The sequence below is a fragment of the Culex pipiens genome, chromosome 2, assembly GCF_016801865.2.
Source record: "Culex pipiens pallens isolate TS chromosome 2, TS_CPP_V2, whole genome shotgun sequence".
Lineage (NCBI taxonomy): Eukaryota > Metazoa > Arthropoda > Insecta > Diptera > Culicidae > Culex > Culex pipiens.
In genome coordinates this window covers 219816246-219827335 of record NC_068938.1, presented here as the reverse complement: position 1 = coordinate 219827335, position 11090 = coordinate 219816246, and the positions used below count along the sequence as shown (strand labels likewise).

At 42.0% G+C, this 11090-nt stretch overlaps 1 protein-coding gene and 1 pseudogene across 2 annotated transcripts in view; both read left to right on the top strand.

Annotated features, from left to right (window-relative positions):
• Nucleotides 1-11090, top strand: part of LOC120416712 (sarcolemmal membrane-associated protein-like) — a 51216-nt gene that overhangs the window by 2470 nt on the left and 37656 nt on the right. The window lies entirely within an intron of this gene.
• Nucleotides 5471-7052, top strand: LOC120416702 (protein PAT1 homolog 1-like; annotated as a pseudogene).

Genomic DNA, 11090 nt, shown 5'->3' with positions numbered 1-11090 from the left:
AGCTGTCCATACAAAAATGATATATAAAAATTCAAAAATCTTTAACTTTTGAAGGAATGTTTTGATCGTTTTGGTGTCTTCGACAAAGTTGTACGTATGGATAAGAAATACACTGAAAAAAAATACACGGTAATTTTTTTTGGTGGTTTTTGATTTCACTTGATTTGCAAAAAATACTATTTTTATTTGTTTTCTGATTTGTTTTAGGGGACATCAAATGCCAACTTTTCAGAAATTTCCACTTTATGAAAATTTCACTAAAGTACTTTTTGATTGCAAAATCTTTTACATCAATAAACCAAGTTGAAAAAAAATTTGCGACCAATATTTCGATTTTTTGAAAAAAATAGTATTGATTCAAAAATTCATAACTCGATCAAAGATTTCTTGCCCGTTCTGGAAATTCGGAAAAGTTGGCCTTTGGTGTCTCCTAACCCATATCAGAAAATAAAAAAAATAAAATAGCGTTTTTTTCAAATCAAGTATTAGTGACAAAAAGTGAAATTATAAATCACCAACAAAATTTTTACCGTGTATAATTTTTTCACTGTAGTCATTATCCATACCTACAACTTTGCCGAAGACACCAAATCGATCAAAAAATTCCTTCCAAAGATACAGATTTTTGAATTTTCATGTATCATTCTTGTATGGACAGCTGCCAAATTTGTATGGAAAATAATATGGACAAACTAATGATGCAACATGGCTTCTTTAGGCATACCGAAGGCACCAAAAAAGTTTCAGATGGATTAAAAAATACAAAAAAATAAAATTAAAGAAAAAGACCGATTTCGTAAAGAATTGCTTTATTGACTTATTTTTTACCAATAAAAGGTCCTACAGATTTACCATAGAACGAAAATGCAAAGGAAATTAAAACAAATATTCTTAGAATTTGACAAATACTTGCTTTTTCTAATATCCTAATGGAGTTCTAAGTTTGATTGGAAAAATTTCATTTAGATTGATTAATTTTTATTTACAATTTGGTGGATGAGCAAAGCAAACTAATTTTTTTGTTCAAGTGTTTTATTACATTTTGTTCTCAAAAAAAAAAAATAAAAATAAAAAAAACCCTACTGAGGAGCGATGCTTGAAAAGGGATCTGTCACTGAATCGGACTGCTCGATATTGGATAGAACTAGAAAACGAAATTTGATCGCTGGCACACAGCGTCTATCATGATCGTCATTGCTTAGCGACGGTCGATGAACGTAAACACAAAGACGAAATGAACGAAAAATGAGCACCACTCAAGCAGACGTCCGGGTCCGAACGAGACTGCGTGCTCTTTCTCTCGTTTTTCGTCTCTCTCTTCCTCGTGTTTGCTGCGTGGCGACAGAAGTCATTTGAATGCGATCATGGGAGAAATCGACGGTAACATTTCAAAAAGCACATTTTGACACTTTCTGGGTTATTGCATATTCTGAAAGTACTCCTAATAAGCTACCTCTCCACCAAAAATGAGCAAAAGTTACTTCAGTAAAGTCTGTTTAATCATGATTTTAAATAAAGTAACATAAACAAAATCTCTGCCATCAGCAGTCCCTGTTTATATAGCCCTGTCAACCTGTCAAACAAAAGACTACATGAACCTCGTGACGAAAAAAAAGCAACATGAACAAAGCGCCATGTACATTCGGCGAAGAAAAACGAATCATAACAAAGCGTCCCCCTCAATGACAGCAGGGTGATATAGACGTTGGTGATTTCAAAAGAAGTTATGTTTGTTTTTCTCAAATAAAATTACGGAAATAATGTTTTATTGAATTTGGATGATCAAGTATCAATAAAAGCAACGTTTTTCATCGTTTGTTATCATTAGAACATCTTATTTTGCTTTTATATTAAAATGGGAATTGAAAATGGATGCTCAACATTCAAATGCGTTTTTCTCAAAAAGGATGGTGTGTACATGATGCTTTTTGAAATGTTGGCATCGAAATGATCGGAATCTCGGTAGAATGTCAAACGACCGTTCTCTGAGCGAATGAATTTCTAGAGGGAGGTCAATGACTGTGTGAGTGACTTTGCGTAGCACTCATTCGTTTGTGTGTGTGAAACGACGAAAGTAGAATGTCAAAATCAGATTGTGTCACGTTCCCCAGAAAACCATTCCCCCGAATACCATTCCCCAGAAATCCATTCCCCAGAATGTACTATTCCCCAGAGAACTAATCCCCAGAATGTACCGTTCCCCAGAAATATTTATCGTGTTTATTATTATTATTTCCAAAATTTCCAAAATTTCCAAAATTTCCAAAATTTCCAAAATTTCCAAAATTTCAAAAATTTCCAAAATTTCCAAAATTTCCAAAATTTTCAAAATTTTCAGTTTAGTTTTTTTAGATTTTTTTTTTTAATTTCAAACTTTTAATAATTTCTTTTTATTTTTGATTTTAGATTTTTTTTAAATTTTGCTTTTTTTTTGGGACAATTTACGATCGTGATATGAGAAATAAAGATTGAAATATTACGCCCGGGTGCAATAATCATCACGTTAACTTGTGTCAGCAGTTATTATAAGGCTAGAAAGTTTTCCCTTCTTTAAAGAAGGGAAAACTCTACTGACTGACATAAGTTGAATTCTACCTTTAAAAGGGAGGAGGAGAGTTTTCCCTTCTTTAATTTTAATTTCTTCTTTAATCTTCTTGAATTTTAATTTTAAAAAGGCATTTTTCTTCTTTGCAAAATAAAAATACCATCAACGAAAAAACAAAAAATAAAAAATAAACTGCAATTTATTCGGCATTTGTATAACTAAATGTGTTATACAAATGACTGAAAAAGAAGGGAAAATATCTTAGAATAATAGAACGAGTCATAGCGGCCTAATTTACATTTTCTGTTATTTTCTCAAGAATTGTTGTCAAAAAAGAAAGGAAATTTCTTTGCATGGATAAAGTCCAATTTTTATATTTTCTAAGAATTTCCTAAAAAATCTTATCTTTGAAATTACTTTGCATCAATTCCTAATATTTTTCGAGAAAAAAACTTTTCTGGGGAATGGTTTTCTGGGAAATGGTACATTCTGGGGAATGGTTTTCTGGGGAACGTGACACAATCCAAAATCAGGTTGTCGTGGTGAAGACGATTGGATTGTTTTGTCACCTATCACAAACAAAGTTGAAATTTCAAAATCACTGCTGATGAGTCAGGTAACTATTGCAGCGACTCCACTTCCGGCTTTGATTCCGACTCCAACTGTCTAAAAAGCGCAAACTGTCATATAAAGTTTTCCAACGACTGCTAACGGAATAAATAAGGGAGCGTTCTTTTATTACGTAACACCAAAATTGATTTCAGAACTTTCGTCTAAAGTTCTGGAACTACCTAAAACATATCACAACTCAATTTTAGATTCGACGCTATAAAATAAAAAAACTTTTGCTATCTACGCTACCTGCTTCACGATCTCGCCAATTCTTGGAAGGACCCAGCTCTGGTTGTTTGAACAAAACCGTATCATCATCAACCACGAAGTTAAAGTTAAAAACTCCCTGGACGATTCGCCGCGAGGGCGAACATTTCTTTATCCATGCTTATTAAATTTGTGACTGGTGGGTTAATTGGTCAATTGACCATGTCACATCCAGCAGCAGCTCTCAATTTCACTTTCTATACTTCTTTTTTTTCAACAAGTTTTGTTTGTCTCAAGGGGGAGGCCACTGTGTGACACATTATACCGATGGCTGCAGATGTCACGTGCTGATACTGAGTTTGGCAAGCATGAATAATAAATTGAAGATTATGGTTCACAAGTTTGGATTTGAATTTAAGATTACTTGGGAACCATCTGGCTTTGCCATTTTTTTTGTAGCCGTTGGTGGTTTCGGTCCACATGTTATGTATACAAACAAAATTAATAAATTCTGAACCTCGCGATGGACGTGCAGTTCTCACCTTTGGTCAATATAAACAAATCAGCAGAAAAAGGAGCAACTTTCGACCGATTTGCACGTTTTTCGTGTGCGGTTTCAGTTTTCTGCATACCAGCACACGAAAAATCGCCACCACCACTACGTCGCTCAATGTATTTGTTGTATTGAAATTGCTGCTATAAATTTCCGAAATTGTAAACCGGCAGTTTACGCGTCGAAGGTTGTGGGCCCGCGAGGTGTAACCAATTTCCACAGTTTGCTCAAAATTATTGTTTATTTGATATCATACGAAAGCCATTTTTTTGTTGCTTTTTGGCTTGTTTGGTGCAAATTGATGGTTTTTCTTTGCAGACGATCCGCTGAATTATGGAAATGATAGAACAGCTTATAGCTACTTGAGATCGGCTCGGAAACACAAAGTCGTTGATGTGGTAGCGAAATGTTTCAAGAGTTGCAGCTATTTTTGGCCCCTCCTCTCGTAACGCATTAGGTGGATCAATCATCTTCTTTGATTCGCCCAGCTCAGCTGGCTTTTCGTTTGTTACGAAAATATATGTCTATGGGCGATAATTCCACGCTTTCAAGAGGCATCCATTAATAAATTTATCAGACTTTCTTCAGCATTGTCTTCCTCTTTTTCTTCTTTTCTCCACCGTGTCTGTATGGAAAAATGTGTTTGTGTGTGTAAGTGTATGTGTGCACAATCACAACCAAACCCCGTGGTGAGGAAATGAATTTTTCCGAGCAATTATTCCACACCACTACTGCTGCTGCTGTTGTTTGGTTCAATTTCTCGCGTCCACCCGATGGCCACCGCACGGAAAGGGGATCGATCGCCAAACCAGCGACCGAATTTTGCTGGGTTGGTTTTGCTGATATCAGCGAAATTTTTCTCTAAACCAGCGAAATTTTTCGCTGAAAAAGGTGGCTGCGCGAAATCAAATCCAGCAACTTGGTTTCGCTGGTTTGTTATTTCCGAAACGGCTTCTTTTCCAGCGAAAGTTTTCGCTGGTTTGATACACATCCTTCCGACAGCCGTCATAAATGTTTGTTATTGTTCACGTTTGGAAGCGATTTGTGGCAATCGAATTGCTTTAGGGGTTTTTCAAAACAAAAAAGCATGAAAAAGTTCTGCATCAAGTGTTCAGCATTAAAATACATACTCAACAGGTGATAGTTCTTTTCAATGAAAAGAAGCACGTTTCCATAAAGTTCTCGCAGCAGAAAAATACGGTGCAGTGAAGCTGGAGATGTATTTGTACTGCTGCATAGATGAGTGCACAAATTGTCGCAGGTGGCAGCAAGAATCGTAGGCGAGGAACTTGACCATGGCCGCGGAGCAGTCTGTGCTGTGGCAAGTAAGTACAACCTGGCTGGACTTTCTTTTAACTCTGCTTCCGTTACTGCGAAATCTTTTCTGACGATTGTTCCATCCGTAAACCTCCGTCAACCGGAACGGAACTTGAAGATTTTTAGGTCGGTAACCGGTCACGCGCTGGGAAAAAACAACATTTGTTCAAAACTGTGTCTTTGAGATTGAGCGGGATACACTGAAGGTTAATTGAAAAAAAAACAAAAATAATAAAAAATGGAATTTCATTTTCATTTGCCACACCACAAACATTAAATTCCCACCGAATCTGCCATCACTGGTCGCCACTGTCATCTTGCTGTCATCCGTCGTCTCGCCGCTCGCGGGCCGCGTAAACGTCAAACGTCGTCGTCGTCGTCGTCAGAATTTCGTAGCATTGCTCCATCTCATCGCTAATTGTTTTTCTTTTTGGTGCGCGCACCCGCGATTCCCTGTTTGTTTTTCCGTTTTTAATCCGTGGCCACGCCACCAAAGGTGAGTTTAGTCGGGGTCCGGTGGCAGTTTCCTCGCGGGGCTATGGTTTTAATGTGGAATTTCTCTTCTAGCTGCCGTGTGGTGTTGTGGGTTGGCGTTCGAAGTGCCAAAAGGTTGTGCGTTGCGGAGGACCATGCTCATGCTCATGCTCATGCTCAAAAGGTTGTGCGTTGCGGAGGAGGACGGAGTGGCCATTTGGCGGCGGTTTGTAAACAAAGCGGTTGGGCGACAACTTGGAGCTGGACGATGATAACGAGTCGGAGGCGAGGTTGCAGCTGGATCCGAGCGTGTGGACGATGCCGAGCAAGCCGGAGACGCCGCGGCCGCAGTTGCCACATCCGGCGATGCAGCAGCACCATCCGCAGAGTTCGTTGATGGCGGCGATGCAGCACCATCAGAGGATAGGCGGGGGACCAGGTAAGGGTGGGGAGATTTTGTGAGAAGGGAGTTTGTTATCATTTGGCTTGTTTTAGGTGGCCCCTTTGTCGGTCTTCCGCCCAACTTCCCGCTGCCGAATCCGGCTCAGATGCGCATCTGTTCGGTGGAGGAGATCGAGCAGAACATGATCAAGCAGCAGGCGCAGCACTCGATGCCGCCGGAGGTTCCCCAGCAGCTGCCGCCGTTTCATCATCCGGACATGGGACTGCCTCGTCCGCCGCCCGGATTTCCCGGCATGATGAATCACCAGCCGCCGTTGACAATTCCGGTGAACTTTCCGCCGCCGTTGAACATGGTTCCCCCGTTGCCACCGTTGCACCTGCTCCAGACGAACGTCCCGCCGCCGTTTCCGATGAATGTGCCGCCGCCGAATTTCCCCGGAGGTGAGAGCCACGCGAATTTCAACCAACGGCTGGTTCAGGAGATTCAGCAAAACCATCCGATGCTGAACCAGCACCGTCAACACCAGCAACAGGGTCAGAATCGCTACCAGCAGCAGCACAATAACCGGCAGAATTACCACTAGAACCAGCAGCAGATGCAGCATCACCGTGGCAAGCTGAACCGGTCGGGCGAGTACGACGAGTACGCGAACCTGATGAGCGAACGGGACAAGCAGTGGCTGCTGGCCTTTGTACTTAACGCCCAATACCCACCTGAAGCCAAACCCATGTGGACGTTCATCCATAAGCATGCGTATGGCCTGGTTTTTGACAACGATACAAAATACGCCTGCGTTGTAAGCCTCCTTGCATATTTATCTAAACCTCCCGCTAAGTAATTTCTATCGTATTGTATTTATTGTGAAGATTGTGAATTATTTATTTATTTTTAATGTGTAAATTTATGCTTTGACTGAATATATTGTCCTATAATTTGGTCTATTGATTGAGTTTTTATTTAATAAGTAAAGAAAGTTAAGCAATAACTCTACTTAAAGTTCTCAAGGTTCAATATATGTAATAAAAATTTTTTGTAGTTTAAATCATTTTTTAAACGTAGACGTAATAAATGCTCCTAATGAGTTCAATTTCTTTGATTTATTTAAATCACCATTGAATGATTGATCAAATTCTCCGCCTGGTTCTGCCAGAATCCTGTTAGAAGGGTAGAACATTTCTTCTAGAATGCTGTTAGAATATACAGCTCTGTAAAAACTCTGCAAGAATCCTACAAGAACTTCGTTACTAGGTAACTGCACACCAAATATTTGCACATTGAAAATGATACCATCTATCCCCCGCTCGCCAAACCGGTTTGTGTCTCCACTGAGTGCTTTCGACCACTTTAGAACAGTTTCAAACTACCCGCTGAGAAAATCTGTGCACTTTGTTTGATAAATTTTTACAACTTTCACAATTGTTGCAAAATCTATGCAAAAATATTTTAACACCATTAGAGAAGCGTTGTTTTTTTTAAGTAACGCAAAAAAAATGGAAAAATTGTAAAAAATGTTGAATGAAGCGTGCGACCCCCCTCCCGTTCCGTAATAAAATAACGCTCCCAAGGCGTGTTGAAGTTTCTGCTCGATTCAAAAATCAACTCAATTTTGAGTGGGCATCATTCGAGCAGTTGATCTCTCTGTAATACCCCGTTCGCACGGGCGAGTTATAACCGGTTATAAGACCAAAAGTGGTTATACCTCTTAAAACCGGCTATAACTCTGGTTTTGCCCATACAACGAGCTGTCAGATTAAAACTGGTTTTAAGAGTTATAGCCAAGTTATAACTGCTCGAAAAGGGAACTCGACTACTTGAAAACTCATAGTAGCCTTTGGAAACATTTGAAAACGTACAACATTGACAGGAACAAAACAACATTTTTCGCGACGGCTGCTTCATTTAACTTTGCTGAAAACGTTCAACGAACCGGCCAGCCCCAACTCCACGGAACGGATGGATCACCGCGGGAAACTATACAGAAGAATCCCCGGGAGGTGAATTTGTTTGTGTTGGCGAAACTACTCTGGCTGAAAATTCCCGCAACGGAAGATTGGCTCGAACGCTGGAGTATTGGTTTGTGCTAGGGGTTTCCGGTTGAACCTGGCGATTCCGGAGGTTAGTGCGATTTGAAGTCTTGTTAGAACTTCCCATTCGCCCTTCTGTCTTTTAGGTCACATTGACGCGCGAAAAGATTCCCTTCCATCCAAACCCGGATGCTAATTGACTTGATGGGGATCACCAGAATCGAGGGCACCTTCCCGGAGAACCTGCAAACGGCATGCACGTCCTTCATCGCAACAAGCAAAAATCTTATGGTTGTCCTGGAAGCTTTCGTGTACAATATCGCGTTCCTGGAACAATGGCTACACGCGTCTAGCCTCCGGGACTCGGTCGGACGGGGCGATACACTTCTTCTCTCGATCTGCGACCACGGGTTGCTCTTCTCTCGACCGGCTTCGGTCAACTGCTGCTCTTGTACTCTACCCTCTTCTGGGCCACCTACCTCAACGCTGTGGGGTGGGGGAGATCATGCGTGTTTGGCTATTTGACCCTAATTTCTGCTCGGTGATTGTCAGTCGTCCTTCCGCAGGCTGGAACAGATGATCTCGGTGGCAGTCTGGTTTCCACTGGGGAGCAACTTGAACTCCGCCCTTCAGGCGATGGAGGGTGTGCTGCTGAAGGATTGCGGCAAGAGGACGACGTTTTCAGCTGGCTCGATGGCTGCCGACGGATGATTGTTCCCATGTGTGCAACTCCTACGGTGTTGGGGCAGATCAACTCCACTTGCTCAGGGTTGACCCCTACAGATGACCCACTAGCATACCACGGTTAGTGCGCCGCCACGGTAGCGTCAAATGACTCGGAGACTTTTGGCGTGTCGTCTCCTACGGACTGATCCATGTGATGCGTTCTGTCCCGGTTTCGAATAGGCGGCACCAATCGAGAATCGGTGTGGTCTGCGGAGTCGCTGACAGGATTCTCAGGAACTTTAGCACATGCGCAGGTCGGTCCGACAGGATAGCAATGTTTAGTAGCCCAGCGTTGATCACGACGTCGCTGGGCATGATACACACTTAGTCGCGTGCGCTGGTGGTCCCCAGTCAGTAAATGGATCGCTGTCTGTGCAGGTGACAATGTATAGTTTTCGCTCTACAGCGGTCGGTAGGCGTGCAACACGGCGTCGAACGGAAGCAGTTCGGCTGGCAGGGCACAGGTGTAGCGTACACCTCGCTATTCCACACGCGAATCGATGCCGATACCCAGGCGTCTTCTAAACGCTTTGAGAACTAATGTGATCGATCTCTTCACGGTCTTGCAATGAGCTCCAAAAGGCTCGCGTGATCGCGGATGGCGATAAATGGGGGAAACGCGAAGCACTTGATCGTGACCAATAATGATTAATCCACGTCAATTTTTTTTTTTTTAAAGGTTAAAAGCAGAGCAGGCCCCAGGCCCGATCTACAGGGTACGACGGGAAGGCGGGCAAGTTATTCAAAATTATCTCAACCCAAAAGGTTACAAGTATCTCCACGTTAGTACCTGTGATGGTCGTCGTTTCGGGAATGTGGACGCGTACTAGCTAGTACTTGTCGTTCAGATGTGCGTTTTGCCTCTCAAGACCAAACACAACAAAGCGATAGAGAGAACACAAGCGCTCGCCGGGTGCCTCGTTGGGCCAGGAGAAAAGGAGAAATTTGAAAAGAAATGTCCGTATCAGATGTGTTGGAGATGTCTCGATGCACGTGAGTCGGCATCCAAGACGCGCAGTCTGTAGTTTAACAAAAACCTTTTTTCGTCATTAATAATTGAAACACAAATGGGAGGGAGGGAGAATGGTGGGAAGGGGGGGGGGGGGGGGTGAGGAGATGTTTAATTGGCTTCAGAGACGTCCTTTTATGGTCTTTCTCATGACGCGACTCGGTCGGCCAACCCCGAGCTTGTAGCGGGCGTAATGGTAGAACTTGACCAATTCCAGCTTAAACATTCGGATCTTCAGGCGACCTTCCAGAAAGCTGTCGATCTTGAGGCCAAGCACGTAACACAACACTCCGAAGCAGGGCAGAGCAGGAAGTCTTGCCTGTCTTGTCCTTTGCCGTTAGCAGTACACGGGCCACCTTCCGGATTTGCAGTAAACCTGAACGAATCGCGAAATTTTGGACGGTCTAGGGGGCTTCAATTGGTTCGTGGAGAACACAACACAGCAGTTTTCCCAGATCGTCCTGCTTCAACGCAAAGCGATTCCCTGAGTGACAAAGTTCGAATCCGGAGTCAGCGGACCAGCTTCAGCCCAAACGGAAACAAGTTCTGTAAAATAAACGTACATATTCAGAATACTTCGAACTTTTTAAAATTTGATTTCAAGATACCTTAAATTCTGCTCAAATCCGAAACCGATAAAAAAGCAACAAAAACCCGGCCCTTACCGCAAGAGTGGCCACGATTCTCGAGATCAATCCGTATCACCGTAAAAAAATGAAAATTAATGACAACACTAAATAATCACAGCTTGCTGTGATCTGTCAAAATAGTTAAAACCGTTAAAACCTTTCGAGCCCGTGCGAACGGTTTGGTTTTAACTTGGTTATAACTTATAACCATTTCGTTAAAACCGGCTATAACTCGCCCGTGCGAACGGGGTATAATGGTACCCAATTTTGATTAGAAGCTGCGTGTTGTCGATCTGTCACAAAAAGCGTTTTCACAATGGAGCATTTCCATTCGAGCAGTTTTTGCTTTTTTCTACAATGTATTTCTTATGGAGCGAACTGTCAAAACCTGCTCGACTGCGGGTGCTCCATTGTCAATTAAGCTAGGAAATTCTAATCGAACTATAATTTTTTGCTAATTTTTTTCTCAAACAAAATCCGATATTATGTGCCAATGTGTCGGAAGGAAACCCAACACGCAAGGTAAAAGATTTTACATCGTTTCTATAGAATATACAAATGCAACGATTTTTTTACAGCCCAAGCACAGGT